The sequence below is a fragment of the Trachemys scripta genome, chromosome 7 (assembly GCF_013100865.1).
Source record: "Trachemys scripta elegans isolate TJP31775 chromosome 7, CAS_Tse_1.0, whole genome shotgun sequence".
NCBI classification, from domain to species: domain Eukaryota; kingdom Metazoa; phylum Chordata; order Testudines; family Emydidae; genus Trachemys; species Trachemys scripta.
Window position 1 is genome coordinate 73166868 of NC_048304.1, and position 24336 is coordinate 73191203.

Consider the following 24336-nt stretch of genomic DNA (forward strand, 5'->3'; position numbering starts at 1 on the left):
TTGCCAGTCCAGGTTACCTGGGGATGGGGGGGATTTCAAAAGATGCTCAGTAATTAAATGAGAAAACCAAAGCCATGAGAGTTTAGGTTTCCTCTGGAAACTCAGATTGCTCCTCCTCCTGTTGGTAACAAGGTGTGCGCAGGGGGAGAGAGGAGTGGGGAGTGAAGACCATCAAAACAAATGGAGAAGGGATTAAGGGATGCAGTTTCCTTTGCCTCTACAGGTGACGCCTCTTCCTGCCCCCCCCCCCCCCCCCCCCCCGACTAAAGAAGAAACAAAATGGAGCCTGGAAGGGAGGGAGAGAGATAATCCTGCTGCTTCATCTGATTAGAGAGCCTGGGCCTGTGCAGAGCTAGCAACTCAGCAAGGATAAGGAAGCATGGAGAGGGGAAAGAGAGGGGGTCAGAAGGAGGAGCAGATGGTGGTGGGGGCGTCACAAAAGAGGAGGAGGAGCAGGGGGGAAATAAGGTGGGGAGGGAAGAGAGGAGAATAAGGTGGGAGGGGGAGGAGAGACTACAGTGATGGTTGTGAGAGCGATGTGGCAAAGTGTGAGTACCCGAGCACAGAGGGACTGCTACTATCTGGGGCATTATTGCTCCCTCTTCTCACACAGGCTGGAAAATATGAGTGGGAAACACCTGCTGCTTCCATGTTTCTAAAGGCTGTAAAGAAGGAAATACACAGCAGCTTTGCATATATGGATTAGAAACAGGAATCTCCTGGTAAATTCAGAGGAGTAGCATCTGCTTGGGTTGAATAGGAGGAAGAGGACAAGGGATGTCCGGTTGGCCCAATGGACATTCTGGCTAGTGCTTTACTATTCCTCCCACTCCTAGGGCTAACTCCCCTAAGAAGTTGGGGAAAAGAGGTCTGGTGAATTTTAGTTTAATTTGAATCTCGTAATTATCAGGGCCTCAAAAAGAACCACAAAAATAGGGCCCGATCATGGCCAACACAGTGAATAAACTAGTCAGCAATGGATAGAATGGGCAAAAATCAAAATGATTTTTCTATCACAAAGTTATTTTCTAGAGGTCATTTTCACTTTGTGGAAAAATCTTCATTGAACCAAAGTGGTTTAAAAGTAGATGTTTATCAGCATTGGAACTGCCAAAATATAACCAGGCACATGAAGTGTAGCCTCTAGCTTGCAAGAGTCCATAAGAAAATGCACAAAACCCAGCCCTTGATATTGCAAAAATACGTAAGTGAACAATATCCAACCATCCAGTCACAACACTCAGACTCAACATTGCAAAACACATATGGTAAGAAAACACTTATAAAACCTAGCTCCATACTGTCAAAGTGCATGCAAAAGCCACACAATATCAGCTGTAAAACTAATATAAGAACGCATATCCCAGCGTCAACATTGCAAACACCCACAAAGACATTCAATTCTAGAAGTCTGGGGGATGTTTTGGATAAACATGCTGAACTTGAGATACTTAGCCAAAGTCTCTCTCTCTCTCTCATTCTCCCCTCTTCACAAAGGCCCCCCCATCTGCAAAAGGCTTCCCCTTATCTGAAGCTGTTTTTTTGACACTCAGGTCAAAGACTGCCCTCTCTGGTGATTTCAGAAAGCAGCCATCAAGCCTGTTGCTCTCTCTGTTGTCTAGACTCTAGGCAACGCTGACCTGCTCCAAACCCACTACTAAGAAGCACCAGTAAATAAGGGGAAATTCAAGATAGCCCAGTGGAAGTGTGCAATATTGGGGAAGGGGTGTTTTGGCAGCAGGTTGGGTGGAGGGGGCAGGAAGAGAAACAGATGGAGAAACAAGAATTAGTATGGTGGATGGGTCGCTTACACCCAGTTGGGCTGAACAGTAACGAGGCAATGGGAAGGGAGTACTCTGATAGTGGATGAAGAAAGGAAGGATAAACCAAGGCAAGTAGGTGGGAGATGTCTCTGGTGAGGGAATTTGAAGCAGTGAAGGGAAGGAGGTTGTGTGAGGTCTCTGTGATAAGAGGGGAAGGTGGTGTATCTCTAGGAGAAACAAGATAGTGCAAGAAGTGGACACTATCCAGGTTTCTTTGACTGGTATCGTCCCAGGCCTTTTACTGTTTATCTGGCACCACTCGTGTCCCTGCATTTTTTATTTTTCCTGTGTAATTAGGTGGCTTCTATTTTGTTGTGGCCTATCCCCTCTCTCCCTCCTCACCGATGAGACTGGCTGGATATGTGGTAAAGCAAGGGGCAGCAGGAAGAAAGGTGGGAAGGTTTCTGGTGGAGGATACTCCATGGCCTGTTTTGTTTGTCCTGGTCATGAATGTGTTAATTTATTTCCTGTTTCATATTGACATCATAAGCTCTCTTTATATCTAAGCTCTCATATAAAACCCTCATCACCACTCTTATCTCAGTCTGGCTGGGAGGGGGGGGAGCAGACTCAGTTTCTGACGCTTCCTCTTCCTCAGAAAGAGATGACTATGGCAGGGGAGGGGGCTCTCTCTGAGCCTTCAAAGCTGGGCTTTACTGGCAAAATAAGGTGATTATCTGCGTCCTTCCAGGCAAATTCTCTCCCCACACATAGGAATTGACCTCAGGCTGTGAAGTTGTAGGGCAGTAGCTGCTGTTGTGCTGCATGTCAAGGATTAATAATTTTGCTTTATTAAGCAACAATCTTTTGGCTTCTGTAAAGCATTTTTTATCTGCAATGTTTATTGGAGCAATAAACCAAAACAGGTATTTATAGCAGGCTGCTGGGGCTCACCTCAGGGATGTGCCGAGGCAGGAGGCCAAAGCTCACCAAACCAGCATGGTTCAGAATGTCCCCTTCAGTGTGCTGAGGGGGAGGGCAGGGATGCTCTATGGGCAGTTCTGCCCTGGTCTGTATGGGTGGGGGAGGGGACAGGGCATGCCACTGCCACTAAAGTTTCCCCTTCACTATTTGCCCCCAGCAAGAGACCCTCGGCTGAGCTGCCAAAGGTGGAGAGGCTGTACTCAAAGGCACTGTTCCTTGGTAACTGTGGGTATACCAGCAGCATTCCATTGGTGCTACTGGGCAGGTATTGGGGAACTCAATGACACCCTGGCTTCTGCAAACCCCCACTCTCCATGCTCTGTGAGGCTGGGAGCAATCGCCCCTTCCAAACTACAATCGCCCAAACCTTAGAGGGAACAATATACAGAAAACTCTGTGAGGCATATCTTAAAGCATTTCTTTCCTCTCAGGCCCTCTGCAGGAGGGGGTATTTGGCCTTCTAGTTTTTGTTTTGGATTTGCTCAGGAACACTGATACCCAAAACTGTTAACTGTTTGCATTCAAAGTACAAAATACAGATTATTTTGGATACTAAAGGATTCTGGCAACTTCTGACTTTTTTTTTTTAATAATTATATTTCCATGAGTATCAAAATGCTCTCTTCTACCTCAGTCTCCACGACAATCTCCACGGCCCTCAGCTATTCAGCAGCAGAAAAAATGAGAAAGAGGAAAACTCACTGGTTGATGGGGTGATATGTGTTCTGAGAGAGAGACCCAAAACCAAAAAATATCCCTGAGCCGATGTCACTGCCATAAAGAGTGGCAAAGAGACTATTTTGAGGTATTATGGGATTAAAGTAGTGGTTAGGCTTTACAGTGGCCAGTCACACAGGTGTGAATTTCACCCAGTAGCTCAGTAATGCATACCCTTATTGGCACACACAACAATTTATTGTTGATCACATATGCCTCTTTACTTTTACATTGAATGAGAACAAAAAACATTTTAAAATCCAATTTGGAACAGTTTATTCAATGTATCTTTGTTAAAATAGTTCACAGTGGAAGGAGAACTGAATATAAAACATTATATACTTACTTAGATCAGAGAACCTTTGGACAGGGACCATCTTTTTGTTCTCTGTTTGTACAACGCCAAGCACCATGGGGTCCTGGTCCATGACTGGGGTGCTATTTAAAAACAAAACAAAACAAAAAAAAACACCTTATAATTGTGGGTCTCTGGATTCCTCAGATGCTTTGGGCTATATTCAAACCTAGCATGAGTTTGTGGCAGGGTTTGGGCAAAACACAGGGTCTGGGCAGGTGGGGAGAAACTTCACAGGATTGTGTTTTGCTTAAATTCAATCTCTCTGGGGTTTCTGGTTTATTTTTACAGGGTTCTTGTGAAATAAAATTATTGCACTGTTGCCAGCTCTCAGGATATTTGGAGTTTTTCTTAGAGCCCAAGTTCCTGGAATCATTTTATGACATAAGAATCTCAGCGGTGTTGGCTGGTTTATAAAGTAAGTTTCTAGCCCTTAGTGCAGTGAACAAAAGCTTCAAAATTTAACTCCTGAAGGTTCAGATGGCAGAAGGTAAAAAGAACCCAACATGTATTATTTCAAAAATGTCATGATTTAAAACCAGTCTCGTCATTTTGGGGGGGGCTGACTCACGCTGTTTGAACAGGTGGATGGCAATACTGAGCGCAGCTAAAATCCTTAAACTCCGACTCCAGAACTATCTGTAAAACACAAAACGAATATAAACAAACAGAGCAGCTCTTCTGATTCTAGAACACCCCCATCCTGACTTCAAGCCAGTACTTCCTACCTCCCAGCCTGACTAGGCTCAGCTGGAAGTGCTTCTCTCAGTTGACTCGGAAAACTCAGCTTGGATTTCACTTACAGAAGCCCCACCTCTGCTGTGTAGCAAGGCAGGCTCTCCCCTTATGGGAGCCACAGGGGTGTGGAGTATCATGGCTGCAGGCTCTCCTAAAGAAGGTACAGGAAGGCTTTTACTCGCCATCACATGATTCTATTCCATTTAAACTGATGAAGTTGCACCTGCAACCAGGCTGCCTGTAGCCAGCACCAAGAGGCCGCCTTTCCCCTAATGTATTTTTACAATCTGTTGTATTCTATGAAAATAATGTAGCCCTCCAGGAAGATATGCCATTTTGTAGGTTACATTGTTCATTTCCTTGAATTCCATCTGCCACAGGCAATTTGGATCAAATCCAAGGTGTCCATATTTAAGAATTTATACTGTAAGTTTTTAAAGGATTAGATTGTACTATGAATAAATCTAAAGCAATCTCAGCCATCATGACACAACTTAACACAACACAACCCGATGCACCTCTATCTTAGAAATCAAAGTAAAATGTTATTACACATAACACCAGTTAGAAGTAGAGCCCAGATTTGCAAAGTTTGACTTATGCAGTTATTTGCAAACAATGAATTTGTGCATGCAAAAATAGCCTGTGTGTGTACAAATGAGGTATGCATGCATGCACAGCAGGTATTTGTCTGCCTACAGCTGGCATCTGTATGCCTAGAGCAGGCATTTGTAGCATGTGCAAATAATTGCGTGTTTTTAACTTTGAAAATTTGGGATCATTTGAATTTGTAGATCCAGCAGGGACTTCAAATCTGACATATAAAATACTTACATTTTAAGAAACTTTTTTGACATAGGAATTTTACAAATAAATCAGTAACATTATCTGACAAATGGAATAAACAATTTCATAGTTAATTTTTATTTCAATTACAAGACTATGTTCATGCTTAGCAATAATTTTAATAGTAGAATTCATTTGAGTTTATATTGATTTTCTACTTATGGAGGTGATGGCCACTTGTAGACAAGAATGATTGATTAGGAAGATATAAATAGGCCAACTCTGATAGTACTGTAAGTCTAGTCATTGTGGGGGTCTGACTGCAACCCTTAGAGCACCACAGTGCCAGATGGCGTAGAGCTCCCTGATATGTAGCAGCGTGTTTCAGGTGGCCTGAACAGCTCAGTACACCTCACATACTGTTATCAATATTTAGCCAAAAGGTGGCCTGTAATACAGCATTGGAAAACTAATAACTCACTGATCATTAATATTCTTGCATGATGTATATATAGTTAACTTACAAAGAATTATATAGATGTGCTGGTCATATGTGACCAAAATGTGTTTAAACCAAGCATCTCCGGGGTAACAGATAAACAGGTTTTCCAGACAAAGGAAAAGGGCTGACCCCTCAAGCCAGCTGTGGCCAAGGACAGTGCACTATTCATTTGTATTGGAAACTGCAGGAAGATCATCATTTGCACTGTAAAAATCACAAGCGCGTGAGAAGCCTTATGGTGCTACAGCCAGCAGGGAAAAGAAACTTTGTCTGAAGATACGCTTCAGAAGAATACATTTCAAAGGTTTCCTGGACTATAAAGAGAGGGGGAGAGAACACCAAAGTTATCCTTCAGCTGAGGGGACAAAGAAACTGAGCTGTGTTTGGATTCTGGCTAAGGATTAACCAGCCATGCTGGAAGAATGACTATAGTGAAAAAAATTTTAAACAAAATATTCTAGTTTATTAGGTTGAGCTTCAGTCTAAGTACCATATTTTCTTTGTTTGTAACCATTTCTATCCCTGTTACTTCTACTTGGTATCACTTTAGCCTATGTCCTTTTGTTAATAAGCTTGTTTTATTTTTACTACAATCCACTAGTTCTGTGACTGAAGGGAAGGGTGTGTTAACCCCAGTTAAATTAACAGGCTGCTGGGTGCTGTCTCTTTAAAGGAGCAGCAAAGATTATAATGTTTTGTGAGTGCTACAGTAAGAGGGGCTGTGCACTGCAGAAAGACATTTTGGGGGGAGAAGTCAGGGCTAGAAGAGTTGTTGAGGTCCCCATTGCAAAGAGTAACTGGGTGCAGGGAGCCAGGGTGTGACCTGCATGCTTGTATGCTGGCTGTTGGTGTCAGGGCTGTGAGTCACAGCAGCGTAGCATTCTTAGCATGCAGAGTTCAAGCCAGGTGTTGACTGAACCCCTTAATGGCCTGGATGAACCCCAAAGTGTCATACTGATGTGTTTAAAAAAAAGATGTGACATCAAAACCAAACAATAGAATTTTAGCCATGTTAGCATCCCCTAAACCATGCATGAACTGCCCAGTATAATATACAAGGCTTAATTTTAAAATAAATCTGCAGCTCTGGACCACTCTCTCATATCCAGGAGTTCCCTGAGTCCTGTTTTACTTTTCTGACTTCCCAGCAGGGATGCACTAAGCCGATAAAGGCCTCAGGTTGAGCATTTGCATCACAGCATCATGATGATAGTGTAATGCAGGGGTGGGCAAACTTTTTGGCCCGAGGGCCACATCTGGGAATAGAAATTGTATGGTGGGCCATGAATGCTCACAAAATTGGGGTTGGGGTGCGGGAGAGGTGAGCGCTGTCATTGAGGGTGCGGGCTCTGGGGTGGGACCAGAAATGAGGAGTTCAGGGTGTGGGAGGGGGTTCCAGGCTGGGGCGGGAAAGTGGGGTGCAGGTTCCGGCTGGGGGTGCAGGCTCTGGGGTGGGGCAGGGGATGAGGAGTTTAGGGTGTAGGAGGGTGCTCTGGGCTGGGACCGAGGGATTTAGAGCATGGGAAGGGGATCAGGGATGGGACAGGGGGTTGGAGTACAGGAAGGGGTGCAGGCTCTGTCTGCGGGTGTGGGCTCTGGGGTGGGGCTGGAGATGAGGGGTTTGGGGTGCAGAAGAGTGCTCCAGGCTGGGATCAAGGGGTTCAGAGGGTGGAAGGGGGATCAGGCCTGGAGCAGGGGATTGGGGCTCAGGGGGGCAGACTCCGGGTGGCACTTATCTCAAGCGGCTCCCAGAAGCATCAGTATTTCCCTTTTATGGCTCCTATGCGGAGACGTGGCCGTCCGCAGGCACCACCCCTGCAGCTCCCATTGGTTGCGGGGCAGCGCTTGGGGTGGAGGCAGCATGCAGAACGGAGATCCCTGGCTGCCCCACGCGTAGGAGCCGGAGGGGGGCCATGCTGCCCCTTCCAGGAGCCTCGTGGAGCAGCCCCTGACCCTGCTCCCCGGCTGGCGCACCGGAGCAGGGCAAGCCCCAGACTCCGCTCCCCATTGGGAGCTCGAGGGTCAGATTAAAATGGCTTGCAGGCCGCATCCAACCCACGGGCTGTAGTTTGCCCACCCCTGGTGTAGTGTCATGATGTTGTAACATATGACAGAACAGCTGTGCTCGTGTCGCTCAGTACACAGGCCTGGACCACACTGCATCTACACCAAACCTCCTACTGTTCCCAGTATTATGTTCCATTAAGAATCTGAGAAGCTATGGATTTCTCTCTTTGCAGCACATCTGCCATTTCAGCACAAAGATGCATCTGATTAATAAAATATGAAATAGTTTTAGCATGTGGAATAAAATTGGAGCTTTCTGACTTGATGCCAGTGACTTCACATTCATGTTTACAACATCTAGAAGAAAATATGCAGTTCTGACCTCTCTAGGGTTGCCAATTTTGGTGGGATGAATTCCTGGAGGTTTTATCACATGGCATAATATTTAATTAAAGATTAATCTTTAATTCCTGGTGACTCCAGGACAATCCTGGAGGGTTGGCCACCCAGACCTCTCTCTTCATTTCTATGTGGTAATTTCATTTTATACCAACAACAAGAGCTCTGGGAAGTGCATTTCAAGGTGGTATTTGCACTCTAGGGATGGTTAAAATCATCCAAGCCATCGGTGTCTTGGTTATAACAGCACCTGATTTATAAAGACCCAAGACTGGAAAGACTTACATGTCTTACTGCTTGAATTTGTCTGATTATAATACATCTGAACAATTATGACCGGTAATCACTCTGTGGTTGAAAAGCAGTAATAGGCTTACTCCATAAGCACTCAAACATATCCAATATAAGGAAGGTCAATAATAAAAGAAAACTAATTTGTAACATGCAAAGATTTGTTTGCATTTATGCCTTGCAAGATTTAGCGCGTTTAGCTCTGAAGCGTGATAGCACAGAACAGTTTGTCAGACTCATTTTGGGCATTTTCACCTAAAAAGCAGCAGCACCGTTATTTTGTCATTTCTTCCTTCTGGGAGAAGAAGACTGTTGGTTAGATGGCCTAATTGTTTCAAATATAGTCTATGAATTAAGCCTCTATTCTGTAATTTTATTTTTCTGTGAACAAAGAAGGTAGATGATTCCTGTGGTCTTTTTTTCATCTGTTGGTTCCATAAAGTCATTACTGAATTCTAGCAGGCTTTATAGATTCAGCTTCCCTGGGAATACTGTTATAACAGTATTATCATCACTTCTTTCAAGGAGCAGCATGGGTGTGGTGTTCTTTTCTTTGGGAAATTAATCTTTTTGAAAGCCTTCAGGCTTTTTAGTACTGTGGAGATTGGTATTTTTGAGCCATGTCACCTCCTTCCTCTATCACCCTGGATTTAAAAGCAGCTTTTCCAGCTAAACAGACTAGTTCTTCTGCTTCCATTCAGCCTATGCAGTTTGCAGTGGGGCTGCTGATTCAGTTAATCTTCTGGGGTAAACATTTCAAAGACTTAGCAAATTACAAGGCAGCGCAGCTGATTTTTCACCAAGCAAATGGGGAAATGGTTGATTACAATGTGTTCTTGTTTACCTTTTCTTTTTAATCGAGTTTTTGTATAAACCAAATTTTTCCTAGTGTGAAGCACATCTTAATCGAGAGATTGTCTCATGGCCATCTCCTCCCTCATTTCACCTTCACCCAGATCTCTTCCCCTCACATGCACCATCGCCAGACTATCTGCCCTCCCATCCACAATTGCATAATGTTCCTGTGGCAAACACAGCAATAGTTTGCATGGAAAAATATTAGGACAGTATTACAGTATTTAGGTATTTTTAAGCCGCCTTTAGTGCAATAAGTATTTTGTCCTTTTTGAGAAGTTAATCACACTGTCTACTTTTGCTCTTTGTTTCATTGCCCCCCTTCCATCTGTTTTGTTTCTCTTGAGTGGAAACTAGGTTAGTCAGCACCATGTGACCAGGCACTGCTCAAAAGAGCACAATTTGGAAAACTCTCATCTAAACAATGAAATTAAAAATTACACACCTCAAGATCACCTTAAAAATTCTTCATTGTTTACGTCTTGTACACCAAGACATTCCTGCAAAATGGGGATTGGGCATCTTTCAATAACACACATTAATGCACATCATAAATCTCTTGAATTTCTTTTCTTAAAGTTGTGATTCAGGAAATATTTTTTGTCTCTGGACCACACTTCATAAAATAATAATAATAATAATAGAGCTGTTAAGTATGATTTTGGAGGTAAGTGTAAGGGGTATATTCCCCATCATATTCACAGAGTGTGTTGGAAAGACAGTGACTCCAGGACCTGCTCCTGATCTCAATGATGTAAATGGCAAAACTCCCACTGACTTCAATAGGAGTTGGATTAGGCCCTAACTACCAGAGGGAGAAAGGCATAAGGAAAAGGTTGTGCAATGCTGCTGTCACAAGCAATGAGGTAGGGAGGTGGAAAGCAATATTAAGTGCATTGTGAGTACAGTGGGCATGGCTGACTGAAATCAAACTCCCATGTCTACATACATGTTTTCATTTTTCTTTTTAACAGCAGATGGCCAGATTCTGCCCCTGTATGTGTAAACAAGACTCATCCTGAAGTCAATAAGAGCTCTATGTATGTGACTAATAACTGAATTTGGCTCAAAGGTAGCACTCCTAGCAATGCCTCTAGTTAAGGTTGCCTAATACTTTTCATGGTAAGGCCCTGTTTTTAATTATTTACAGCTTTGCCAAATTTTAACTGTTCAAGCTGAAATTTGCCATGCTTGGTGTGTGCCTCAGGCTCCTTATATTATTGTTATTATTAAGTTTCAGCAAACACAATTCAACCATTTTCTAGAACACGGTTTGGGGGAAACATGGTGTCTTGTCCATGTTAAAATAATTTGAATTTGTAGAATGGTTTCATTGAGAAACTCTAGCATCTCCATGTTTTGGAGCAGGGACATGAAATGTGGCTGGGAGGGAGGGTTACCTTGTTGTCAGAAGTGCTGTTCCTGTGAAATTCCACCCAAACCTGGCCATATTATAGCTTCTGAAAAATCACAGTTTGTTATAAAGACTGAGAACATTATTTTCCAAAGATTCCATATGCATTGATCATGCTCCATTCCCACACAGCTCCTATGTACTAATTAGCTTATACATAGGTCCATCCATACACTTCAGGCCATTTTGGTTAAAAATCTGGAATGATACAAAATTTAACGTGCCACACATTAAATGGATTTAAAACTAGCTAACTGATAGGGAATCATCATTGAACAGGTGTGTTTCTAGTGGGGATCAGTTCTTGGTCTTACGCTAGTTAACATTTTTATTAATGACCTGGAAGAAAACCTAAAATCATTGCTGATAAAGTCTGCAGATGACACAAAGATTGGCAGAATGGTAAAATCATGAAAACAGGTCACTGATCCAGAGAGATCTGGATTGCCTGGTAAACTGGATACAAGCAAGCAATATGCATAATGTGGCCAAATCTAAAGTTATACATCTAGGGACTAAGAATGTAGGCCATATTTATAGAATGGGGGTCTCTAATCTGGGAAGCAGGGCCTCTGATAAAGTCTTGGAGAATCTTGGGGACAATCAGCTGAACATGAGTTCCTAGTGCAACATTGTGGCAAAATGAGCTAATGCGATCCTGGAATATATAAACAGGCGAATCTCAAGTATGGGTAGAGAGATAATATTACCTCTGTACTTAGCACTTCTGCTATCACTACTGGAATACCATGTCCAGTTCTGGTGTTCACAATTCAAGAAGGATGTTGACAAATTTGAGTGGGTTCAGAGAAGACCCACAAGAATGATTAAAAGATTAGAAAATGTGGCTTACATTGATAGACTCAAGGAGCTCAATCTATTTAGCTTAACAAAGAGAAGGGTAAGGGGTGATTTGATCACAGTTTATAATTACTTATGTGGGAAAAATATTTGATAATGGGCTCTTCAGTCTAGCAGACAAAAGTAGAACAAAGTCCAATGGATGAAAGATGAAGCTCAGCAAATTCAGACTGGAAATAAGCTGCAAATTTTAATAGAGTAATTAACTATTGAAACAATTTATGAAGGGTCTTGGTGGATTCTCCATCACCATCAATTTTTAAAACAAGACAATGTTTTTTCTAAAAGATTTGCTCTAGTTCAAGCAGGAATTAATTCAGGGAAGTCCTACAGCCTGAGTTATACAGGAGGTCCGACAAGATGATCACAATGGTCCCTCCTGGGCTTGGAATCTATAAATCTCAATACAAGTCACTGACTGCTCTGTTCTGGGGATGCAGGCTCTGAAGATAACTTCCCCTGCATTTTCCATGTGCTGCTGTAGTGTCAGGCACCAGAATTGACTAGGGCAGGGTAGGCAACCTATGGCACGCGGGCTGAAGGTGGCACGCAAGCTGATTTTCAGTGGCACTCACACTGCCCTGGTCCTGGCCACCGGTCTGGGGGGAGGGGTTTGCATTTTAATTTAATTTTAAATGAAGCTTATTAAACATTTTAAAAACCTTATTTACTTTACATACAACAATAGTTTAGTTATATATTATAGACTTATAGAAAGAGACCGTCTAAAAACGTTAAAATGTATTACTGGCATACGAAACCTTAAATTAGAGTGAATAAATGAAGACTCTGCACACCACTTCTGAAAGGTTGCTGACCCCTGGACTAGGGAGACTGTCTTCTGTGCTCTCAGTGCTCCCCCTGCTGGTACCCAAGCAGCATGGAGGAGAAGGAGGATGCAGCCTGACTTAAATGCAGAGGGATGAGAAGTAGGTGGGGGACAGGGATATGCTGGCAGCAACAGGAGTGGCTGGTAACAGGTACAGAAGCTGGGAGCAGTGCCAGACTTAAGGATGCCTGTGCAACCTTAATTCAGCACCTGTGTCCCAAGGCACTATTATATAGTCTTTTGTTACATGCGCACATACTATTTTTTCCACATGACCCCGGCCTTATTTACTCAACAGTTTGGATGGGAATCAGAGTTCTGTAATATATGCCAGTATTGTCTATAGGACCACTGTCTTATTTAGTGCAGAAGTTGGAAGGTGTGTAGTGAATGAGGCAGGGGACCGCAGAAAGAAAAAAGGATAGTCTCCTGGCTGAAGAAGTTGACTGCCATTCTGGAGCATCATATTCTATTCTGGCCTCTTCCACAAAGTTCCGTGTAAGAACAGCTTTCCAAGATGGTAGATGATGCTTGTATGGTACTGGCGGATTACAATGGCAGGTTGGCGGCTGAAATAGATGATAGAAAACAATTAACTCAAATGTTATCAGACTTTCTGCGATGTCAAAAAGAAGTCCTTGCAGAAAAAGAGCATAAGTTGGAAGTGGTGGACATGGACATATCTCCTAATGATGTCACCATCCATTAGTACACACATCCTGCTATATATATATATATAAAAAAAAAACAAAAAAAACAGGGAGGGATAGCTCAGTGGTTTGAGCATTGGCCTGCTAAACCCAGGGTTGTGAGTTCAATCCTTAAGGGGGCCACTTAGGGATCTGGGGCAAAATCAGTACTTGGTCCTGCTAGTGAAGGTAGGGGGCTGGACTCGATGACCTTTATATTTTCGGGGGGAGGGATAGCTCAGTGGTTTGAGCATTGGCCTGGTAAACCCAGGGTTGTGAGTTCAATCCTTGAGGGGGCCACTTGGGGATCTGGGACAAAATCAGTACTTGGTCCTGCTAGTGAAGGCCAGGGGCTGGACTCAATGACCTTTCAAGGTCCCTTCCAGTTCTAGGAGATGGGATATATCCATTAATTTATATTTATATTTAATGGTGGGCAAGCCATTTAAACCAAACCTTTCACAGGTGGCTGCTAATTGTTTAGTCTTCATTTTTCTGCATACCCAGCTTAATACACTGGGATATGAGTTGCAGAAGCACTGAGCACTCACAGGTGCGACTGAAGTCAATTGAAGTTATGCTCAGAACATATAACATGCTATATATATGCTAAATACTCTGAAAAATCAGGCCCGAGGTACAGGACTGACCTTAAGGACAGGTGATCAGGGCAGTTGCCAAATCACTCTGCTAGTTTCTTTTTTTGTTTGTTTGTTTCTCTTTATTTGGCTGCTTTTGGGGTACCAAAAATATTTTTCACCCTGGAAGGAAAAACACCTCCGGACCCATGTTCTTCAGCTCCAAAAACACAGGGTCAAATTCTCCTCTCAGCTACACTGATGCAACTTCACTGAATTCAAGGAGGTTGCTCCAGTGTAAATGAGAAGAGAATGTTGCCCTCAATCTTCCCCTGAGAAGTGGACACTTGACATTTTTGGGCTTAGTCTTTCTGTGCTTCAGCTCCAATCTGTAAAACTGTGGGATAATGATTAAAAAAAGACGTATGGGTCTAGTTAACCTTAACTTGGTGTAAACACTGCAGCCTTGAAGCACTATTTAGTATAATAGTGTGCTTTTAAAAATATATGTGCGCAGCCCTAATGAGGGTTCTGTTTACTTCTTTGACATGGAATATTTCCAAATAATGTAGCCTACAGTACATTTAGAGGAATGGCCCCTGCTCGGATGAAATACAGAATAAATGCTATACAGCCAGTATGTCTGGGTAGCAGTTCACATTTGCAAAGGCAGAGTAACGGTACTATATGTTAGATATGAGATGCAGAAATAAGAGCTATAAATAGTACAGATGTTTTGAACAAAAAACGGAGCAAGGAATATAGTGATACATCAAGCGCATACCCTGCCAAAGATAGTTCAGTAGGATGGAATCTGAGCTCCATGCTGGCTCTGTCTGCAATAATCTGCAGGGTTGACTCTGTGACAGATTGAAGTCCAATCATGGTGTTTATGCAACTAAATCTTGTTCTAATCTATCAGATTTATGTAACCTCTACTCATGGACATAATGACTCAGATTTCAGGAGCATAAAAAAAACAACCCTTCTCTTTTCTTCTTTGCCAAATAAACGAAATACATGGCAACATCAAATCATGCGGGAGACTCTACTCCTTTCACCTTGGAAAATAGTAAGTTTGAAGAAAAAAATTTAATGATGCAAGTAACAGAAAAAAACGGTTACTTACCTTTCGTAACTGCTCATGTCCATTCCAATTAGGTGTGCGCATGCCGTGTGTACAATTTAAGCATTAAAATCAGCAAATGCTTTCATTCACACACACATACCCACCCCCCCCCAAAAGGTTCTGCAGTTGGATCTTATAGTTACTAGTCTTCAGTGTTGCTCCAGCTGAAACTGCACACGAGGGAGGGGAGCTGGGTCTCTGTTGAACGTGTTTGAAGCTCCGATGTTGATGCAGAACGAACCCAAAGTCCCATGGCAATACACCCTTCTTTTATAGTAATAAGTTTCCATACAAGCTTATGGACCTTGCTGTGTCACACCAGAGCTGTCAATCACGAGGTACTCAAGGTTGTTCTTAAATCAGCATTATTTTGAGTAGTTACCGGGAAGAGCCGCAGCTGTTTCTTATCTTGTCCCTGGGGTGTATGCCTTTGCTTTAGGGTCATCAATCTGCCATCCGGGTGATTCTGATAATAAAGTTGGTGCCTCTCAACTCCTCCATTCCCCTCTTGACCATCCGGCCCAGCTGTCTCTTCTCAGTTAATCAATATACGATATATTCTTCACTCACACACCAAACAGTAAATAAGGCAATAATTTCAGCCATAAAACTTCTATTCTTCTAAGAACAAACATTAACTTAATTAGCAAAGAATAAACTCAGAACAATTTCTTCTTACTAATTCAAGGCTACAATTTCTTTTTACTAATTCAAAGCTAGCAAAATGGAGTAGAAACTAAAATAAGCAAAAAGGAGTACAATTTACTTGAGACAATTTTTCCCTATTAGGCTTTTGGCTTACAGTAGCATAATGCAAGGTAAAAGTATGTATAGATGATCAAGTCGCAGCTCTGCAGAGCTCTTGCGTTGGAACAAGGGGCAAGGAACGCCACTGATGATGCCTGCGCTCTTGTGGAGTGTGCTGTAAGCGGAAGAGCTGGTACCTTCACCAGATCATAGCATGCCCAGACACAGGATGTGATCCATGACAAAATCCTTTGGGAGGAGACTGGAAGCCCCTTCATTCTATCTGCTACTGCGACAAACTGCTGAATGGACTTCTGAAACAGTTTCATATGCTTGATATAGAAGGCTAATGCCTGAACATCCAATGAATGAAGTTTTTGCTCCCTGCTGCTTGCGTGCGACTTAGGGTAGAAAACTGGAAGGAAGATATCCTGGTTAACATGGAACTGGGAGACAACCTTAGGGAGAAAAGCGGGATGCGGTCTGAGTTGGACTTTGTCCTTAAAGAACATGGTGTAAGGAGGCTCAGATGTTAGGGCCTTGAGCTCAGACACCCTCCTGGCCAATGTTATCACTACCAGGAATGCCACATTATATGGGAGGTACAGCAAAGAACATGTCAACGAGGGTTCAAAGGGTGGCCCCATTAACCTGGAAAGGACCAAGTTAAGGTCCCAGGCCGGGATCGACTGTTGTACATGAGGGTATAGTCTGTCAAGACTTTTTAGGAAACGACTCACCAAGGAGTTGGTAAAGACCCACTGGCCCTCCACACCTGGGTGGAAGGCAGAGATGGTGGCGAACTGTACCTTTATTCATAGGCGCTGACTCCATGGGTGCTCTGGGGCTGGAGCAGCCACAGGGAAAAATTGATGGATGTCACGATTACCATCTCCAACAGTTGGGGCTTCCCCAGATAGATCAGCTCCCCACCCCGCCCCATCCCAGGTCACCTCCGCTTCGCCTCCTCCCCTGAACGCGCCTTCCCCGCTTCTCCCCCTAGCTCCCAGGCTTCCCACTGTGAAACAGCTGTTTTGCAGCGGCAACACTGGGGGGGGGAGGGGGAATGTGGCATGCTCAGGGAAGAGGCGGGGCTGGGGCAGGGATTTGGGGAAGGGGTCCAATAGGGGCAGGGAGGGGGCGGAGACTTTGGGGAAGGGGTTGGAATGGGGGCGGGTGGGGCAGAAGGGGTCGAGCACCCACCGGTGCTGGGAAAAGTTGGCGCCTATGTCTTTATTGATATGGAAAGCCCTTGCTTTTTGAGGTGGAGGAGGTAGTCTAATATCATGGATGTCGATGAACGCACTGGAGACAAGAGATATTGGGATGACCAAATCATAAATCTTTTCCATTTGGCTAAGTAGGTAGCCCTAGTAGAGGGTTTCCTACTACCCAGGAGGACTTCTCTGACCAGACCCAAACAGGCAATCTCCATTGGGTTCAACCATGGAACTTCCTCGCCATGAAGTGAAACAACTCAAAGTTGTTTGGCGGTGATCCTGAGTTATCACGTCTGGGAAGAGTGGTAAGGTGATTGGGTTGTCCACGGACATTTCCAGGAGAGAGGTGTACCAGTGCTGGCAGAGCCAGCCTGGAGCTATCAATATCACCGAGGCCTCGTCCTTTCAAACTTCGAGGAGCACCTTGTGAATGAGAGGTATGGGAGGAAATGCGTACAAGAGGTGTCCCTTCCAGGCAAAGAGAAACGCATCTGCGATGGAGCCCGGGCTGTGATTCAGGAAGGAGCAGAATGATAGGACTTCCTGTTGTGCTGCGTGTGGAACAAGTCTATCTGGGGAAGCCCCCACTGTTGGAGATGGTAATCGTGACATCCAGGCGTAGGGACCACTTGTAGCCATGAAAAGACCTGCTGAGATAGTCTGCCAACTATACTGTACTCCGGGGAGGTATGACGCCTCCAGGTGTATTGAGTGAGATATGCAAAAATCCCAGTCTGAGGGCTTCCCGGCACAGGGGAGTGGAGCATGCGCCCCCAATCTGTTTATATAAAACATTGCTGTTGTATTATCCGTCATGACCAATATACATTTCCTTTCCAAATGAACTTGGAATGTCTGGCATGCCAGACGGACTTCTCTCAGCTCTCTGACGTTGATGTGAAGTGAGAGCTCTGCTTGGGACCAGAGGCCCTGAATCCCGAGGCCTCCCAGGTGGGCACCCCACCCCAACGCGGATGCATGCATCACCAGCAAGAGGGTTGGTTGTGGTCTGGCAAAGGGAGCATCTGCACACACTTCCTGCGGGTTGAGCCACCATATGAGGAAGTTGAGGACCGGACGAGGAGGAGGGATGATCTTGTCTAGACTGTCCTGAACTGGCTGATACACCGACACCAGCCATGCCTGAAGAGGCCAGAGTCTCTGTCTGGCATGCTGTACTACATAGGTACGAGCGGCCATGTGTCCCAGAAGCTTCAGGCAATTCCTTGTTGTGGTAGTAGGGAACTGCCTAAGACTTTGTATGATGTCACACAGGGACCAGAAATATAACTCCGGGAGGTACACCCTTCCCTGTGTAGAGTCCAATACCGCCCCTATAAACTTTATCCGCTGAATGGGGGTTAGGGTTGAGTTTTGTACATTCAGTCAAAGGCCCAGGTCATCGAAAGTAGCCCTTATGAAACTCACTTGTGCCTCCACTTGTGCCCTCGAGCTGCCTTTCATTAGCTAGACGTCAAGGTATGGAAACACCTGTACCTGATGCTGGCATAGGAATGCAGCCACAACTGCCATGCACTTGATAAACACTTGAAGAGCCGCTGACAGACTGAACGGAAGGACTGTGAACTGATAATTGTGGTTCACCATGAACCTGAGGTACCTCCTGTGAGACGGCATTATTGAAATATGAAAGTAAGCCCCCTTCAAATTGAGGGTGGTATATCAGTCCCCTAGATCCAAGGAAGGGATAATGGAAGCCAAAGAGACCATGTAGAACTTCAGTTTCAAACTTGTTGAGATCTCGCAGGTCTAGGATAGGTCTGAGGCCGCCTTTGGCTTTCAGTATTAGGAAATACCAGGAATAGAACCCCCTGCCCTTCAGCGCCTGAGGAACCTCTTCCACTGCCCCCAGCGTTAGGAGCGAGTGCACCTCCTGCACAAGGAGTTGCTTGTGAGAAGGGACCCTGAAGAGGGATGGGGAAGGGGGGTGGAAGAGAGGGAGAACTGGAGGGAGTATCCCCTTTCTACCGTGCAAAGTACCCAGAGTAGAAAGGGGATAGTTGGCACAAGAAGGTGAGGTGGGATGGATCCACAGTTCAGACTGGTGCATCACCCCCGGGTGAACCTTCAAAAGTTCTACTTCAGCCAGAGAACTGTTTCTCTTGACCCGAACCCTGGCCTGACGAAGGGGCTTAAAATGTTTCCGTTCGGTAGCCAGAGTGTGGAGGCCAAGGGACTTGAGGGTGGCCCTCGAGTCCTTAAGGTTATAAAGTTGTGAGTCAGTTTTTTCTGAAAAGAGGGCCAAACCCTCGAAGGGGAGGTCCTGAATAGTTTGTTGTACATCGTATGGGAGCCCTGAAACCTGTAGCCAGGAGCTCCTTCCCATGGCTATCCCCAAGGCCATAGTGTGGGTGGCCACATCCACCACATCAAGGGCAGCTTGTGGTGAAGCTTGGGCAATGAGCTTGCCCTCCTCTACTAAGGAGGAAAACTCTACCCTGGAGTCCTTTGGCAACAGCTCCATAGGTTTTGCCATCACTCTGCAGGAGTTGTAATTATACCTGCTAAGGACGGCCTGATGGTTTGATATTCAGAGCTGGAGCCCTCCAGTGAAGTAGATTTTCCTCCCAAAGAGGTCCAGCTTTTTAGCCTCACGTTTTTTTGGGGAGGGCCCCTGGTAGCCTTGGCACTCCTGCTCATTTGCCGTGGTTACCACAAAGGAGTCTGGTGGAGGATAAGTACAGAGGTGCTCGAACCCCTTAGAGACAACGAAGTACTTTCGTTCATTCCTCTTTGCCATTGGTAGTAAGGAGGAGGAGGTCTGCCACAATGTTTTGGTGGCATCATTAATAATTTTGATAAGTGGCAGAGCAATACGGGAGGGACCAGAGAGGGCGAGGATGTCCACCATGGGATCTGATCTCAACGACTTCCTCCACCTGGATCCCCAGATTCTGCCCCACCCTCCTCAGTTGTTGCTGGAGCATTCCGCTGTCTTCCAGGGAAGGGGCTGTCGACGTTCCCGCCACCGCCTCATCGGGCAAGGATGAGGCCCTAGCTAGGAGCAGGCACTGTTCCCTGTCCTTGGCACCAAGGGGATCTCGCAGCACCCAGTCTTCCGGTGTAGTCGGTGCCGCAGCCGGCGCAGTCAGTGCTGATGCAATCGGTGCCTGGGCCACTGTGGTCGGTGCTGGCATGGTCAGGGCCAGCACAATCGCTTGGTCCTGCTAATATGCCAGAGGTATATACGATGCCGAGGCCACCAATGCAGACCTGGAGTAGGATCTCTGATTCTGACCCTGGCCCTGGTAGAATGCCCAGGGGGTCCACAATGGCCACTGGGAAGGAGTCTGCCACTGAACAGGCCACGGTCCTGGATGAGGCTGCTGTCCATGCCTGCCCAACCTGGATCTCCTGCTTCTCCTAGACCAGTAGGACTCCTCTTCTGACCATGAGGACTCTGTGTAGGAAGACCATGGAGGAGCGGTGCCCGTCAGTGCAGGAGACTAGTGCCAGGAACTCGGGGACTGGTGCGGCTCCCCTATGTGAGCACTGGTGGAGGGCATTGGCGACCGGTGCCAAGGGGACGGCGACCGACGTGGCATAATCAGTCTTGCCCCGGATGGCACCCAGGGTCTCACGGGTGCTGCTGAGACCAATGTAGGAGACCTATCCCACCTTGGAGGGGAAGGCGGTGCCGTGAGGGCGATGAGGTCCTTGGCCGCCTTAAATGCCTCCGGCATGGATGGCAACTGTAGGTCGCGGCTCTCCCAGATAGGGGAGTGTTGTGGGCCCAGACTCGACGAGAGCCTAGTCGGTGGAGCTAAACTCACGTGACCCAACGTGGGTCTCACGGTAGCAGGCTCCTTGTGTGTCGGTCTGGATGTAGGGGAGCGGCCCCTTTCAGGTCTCCTCTTCTTATGGGGAACCAGGGATTGGGAACAGTGCTGCCCACTGACATGCATGGAACACCTATGAGCGGAGCCTATACGGTGCCGAAGGTCTCTGGCGGAGTCCTTCCTCAGGACTGACTCATGTGCCGCCGGTGCTGGCACACTGCGCACCGAGGACAAGGTGCTCGGCGTCGGCTCTGCCGATCCGGGGTCTGATTGTGGACGGAGAGCAACCTCCATCAGAAGGATCTGAGGCGCTGATCCCTCGCCTTCTGAGTCCTCGGACAGAATCCCCTGCAGATCTCGCAGCACTCTTTTTGGTGGCTTTCCCCCACATGCTTCAGATGGGAAATGTGAGGGTTACTCCTGGGCATAGACTTGCCACATGCCACACAGGGCTTAAAGCCCAGGGACTGAGGCATGCCCCGATACCGGGGAAACAAACAAAAAAAAGGGGCGGGGGGTGGTACGCCCAAATTAAACTTATACCAAACTATATTATACTAATTGTTAACTACTATCTAAGTATATATACAAAGTTCAAAGATCAAAGACTGCTAAGAGAGACGTTTGCTGAGGCAAGAGATACAAGCTAACCGTCACAGGTGGTAAGAAGGAACTGAAGTGGTGGCGGGTCGGCAGGGCCCAATATTCAGCGTCATTAAGGCGCGACCCCAGGGGATGCCCGGGCCGACACGACGGGTACAGCTAGGGAAAAACCTTCCGGCTGCCGTGCACGTGGTGTGTGCACACCTAATTGGAATTGACATGAGCAATCACTCGAAGAAGAAAGTCTATTTCTCATTAAACCAAAGTTATAAAATGGGTGGGATAATGCTGGTGTTGCGGCTAGCATCCTGCACCCCCATAGCATAGGATTTGAGCCCCAGTCCATGATACCCTGAGAAAGACTAAGAGTGCTGTGTTGAGCTCCTGGGGGGGAAAGGGCACTTTATGGTACTGAGCTGTTACCTTTCTGATGAAAGTGAGGTGATGATGTGTATCAAAAGGAGTCTCATCCACTTCTGAGCTTGGGGAATGTAGAGTGGCCTTTCCATTGTTTTTTCCCACATTAGATTATCTATACATACTCCTTAAAGTGCGGAATAAGCAGCAGCAGAAGTCTTTTACAACATGACAGTTCCTGTGCAGGTGACTGCTCTCTGCTATGTGTTGAATCAATCTCTCTATAGGCTGAGCTCATAGAGCTGTTCCATTAGTTTATTGCTTCCTAGTGAGAGGGCTAGTCTACACTGGCAACACTAACCCCTTCCCGCACCTCCATGAGGGGCATAGCTCCCAGCGCAGCTCCCAGCACTGGTGCACTGTCTACACTGGTGCTTTACAGCGCTGAAACTTGCTGTGCTTGGGGGTGGGGGGACGGGGTTTCACACCCCTGAGCGAGAAAGTTGGAGCACTGTAAATTGCCAGTGTAGACAAGCAGGGCCGGCTTTAAGCCGATTCAGCTGATTCCCCGAAATGAGGCCCCGCGCCTAAGAGGACCCCGCAATGTCTGGGGCTGCCGGCGGAGCGGGAAAAAAAAAAAAGGCCGCGTCCTGCTTCCCCCCCCTCCCTCCAGTGCTTGCGCCACCATACAGCTGATCAGCGCAAGCCTGGGAGGGAGGGGTGAGGAGGAGGAATGCAGCGTACTTGGGGAAGACGCGGGGCCCAGGCGGGGATTTGGAGAGGGATCCAATGGGGCAGTGAGGGGGCGGGGCCAAGGTGGGATTTGGGGAGGGATCCAATGGGGCAGGGAGGGGGCGGGGCCAGGGGGGTGCGAGACAATTCACATCCAGGCGTGGGGCGCCGCACCTGCTAAAGCCAGCACTGTAGACAAGCCCTAAGATTCAGGGTCACATTCTCTTCTCTTTTGGAGAAACCTCACTGAATTCAATGGCGTTGTATCAGTGTAGTTGAGAGGAGAATTTGACCCTGTGTTTTTGGAGCTGAAGAACGTGGGTCTAATTCCATTCTCAACTACACACATACAAAGTCCCTTGGGTAGCACAGAGGTAACAGAGTGGAATTCGGTCACATGAGGTAGATTTCCTGCTATGCCAGCTGCATTCAGTTAGCTGATACTTGGGATGGGTGGGTCTGTGGATCCTAATAAGGTCTTTTTAAATAAGAGGTAATATTTTCAATGCTCCTAATAATAATAAAAACAGTAGAAGAGAAAAGGGAAAAAAGATGGAAAATTATATCTAATTAAAAAGCTTTAAAACGCTTTCTATGAGAGATCTGTGGATACTTCATTCAGTGGGAACTGTGGACCAAATTCTTTCATTAGTTGCCACTTTGCAACCCCACTGGACTCAAGGGAGCAGAATTTGGTCCAAGATCTTTATCAATCCAGTAAATTTTTGAAGTTACTTTAATACTCATGAAAGATGACATGAAAGATTAACAGATGCATAATCTCAGGTCTCCACTTTACACACACAGCAGGTTCTGTATAGAGCAATAAGTATCAATACAAACTTCCCCACATTGCCCCGCCAATATGACTCAGCCCCAGTGCATTCTGCATTTGGTAACAGACTGTCTAAATTTGTTTGGAAAGATTCCTCTGTGCCCTGTTTGTAATCTCAGGGTTTTCATGGCAGAGTATATACTGGGTTCAATTAGTGAACCTGTTTCTTTATCCCACCACGGCAGAGCCACAAATTTAAATTCCCGGAGTTCCTTTCTCCCCAAAGTTTATGTATTAACCCAGTATGTACTTGTGGAGAAGGGTCTATATGCTAAGATGAAATTGTATGGCATAAGATATTGTTTTAGAATAAGTGTTAAGCAAAATTGTATGTTGGGGTAAGTTGTTGAATGAAGGCCAAAAGAACACACACTGCTGGGTGTACGGAGACACAGATCTTGGACTCCTGCATGGAAGTTCTACCCAGACTGTTTGGAATTTAGGGGAGGTTGAATCTGAAGGGTCATCAGTTGGTTCCTGAGGAGCAGGATCACACAGCAGAGAGCTATGCTGTGATCAGGGAGGGGAGCGCTGCCAGGCTCTTACCAAATTAAGCTTTCCCTCTGGGAGTAAGAATTAGAAGGGTACTGAATGCTGCTGTTAACTTTACTTTGGTTAAATGAAAGTTTAGTATTTTCTGAAACCTAGATGTCAGCAGCACAGTCAATCAGTGGGTTTTGAAGAGTTGTGCCTGGCCCTCGAAACAGAGTTAGGAAAAGCAGTCTGGATCACCCAATATACACAGACAGGCATCCTGAGGGGAAGATTAGAGGCTGTACTAGCAACCAGAGACACCAGTGTTGAACAAGGTGTGTGCCCAGGCAGGGGCAGAGAGTGACAGTTTCTTGTCCATTTTTTGAGGTGCCCAGCCACTGAGACACACAACTTATTGGCCTCCGTACAACTTCCTCTGCAAGGAAAACTTTTCATTGGTACCTTTATATCAATGGAAAGAAAAAGGACTTCCCTGTGTAAAAACTGGTAATGAAGAGTCCCCTAAATGTTAATTATAAAAGAATCATTGTTTTAAAGGATTTCTGTGTAGGAAGGGTCCAATTACACTGAAACAATTAAAAGTATCCAACAGCTATTCTTACCATACACTGGACTAGAGATATATTTAAGGCAGTAAAATTACACCAGGT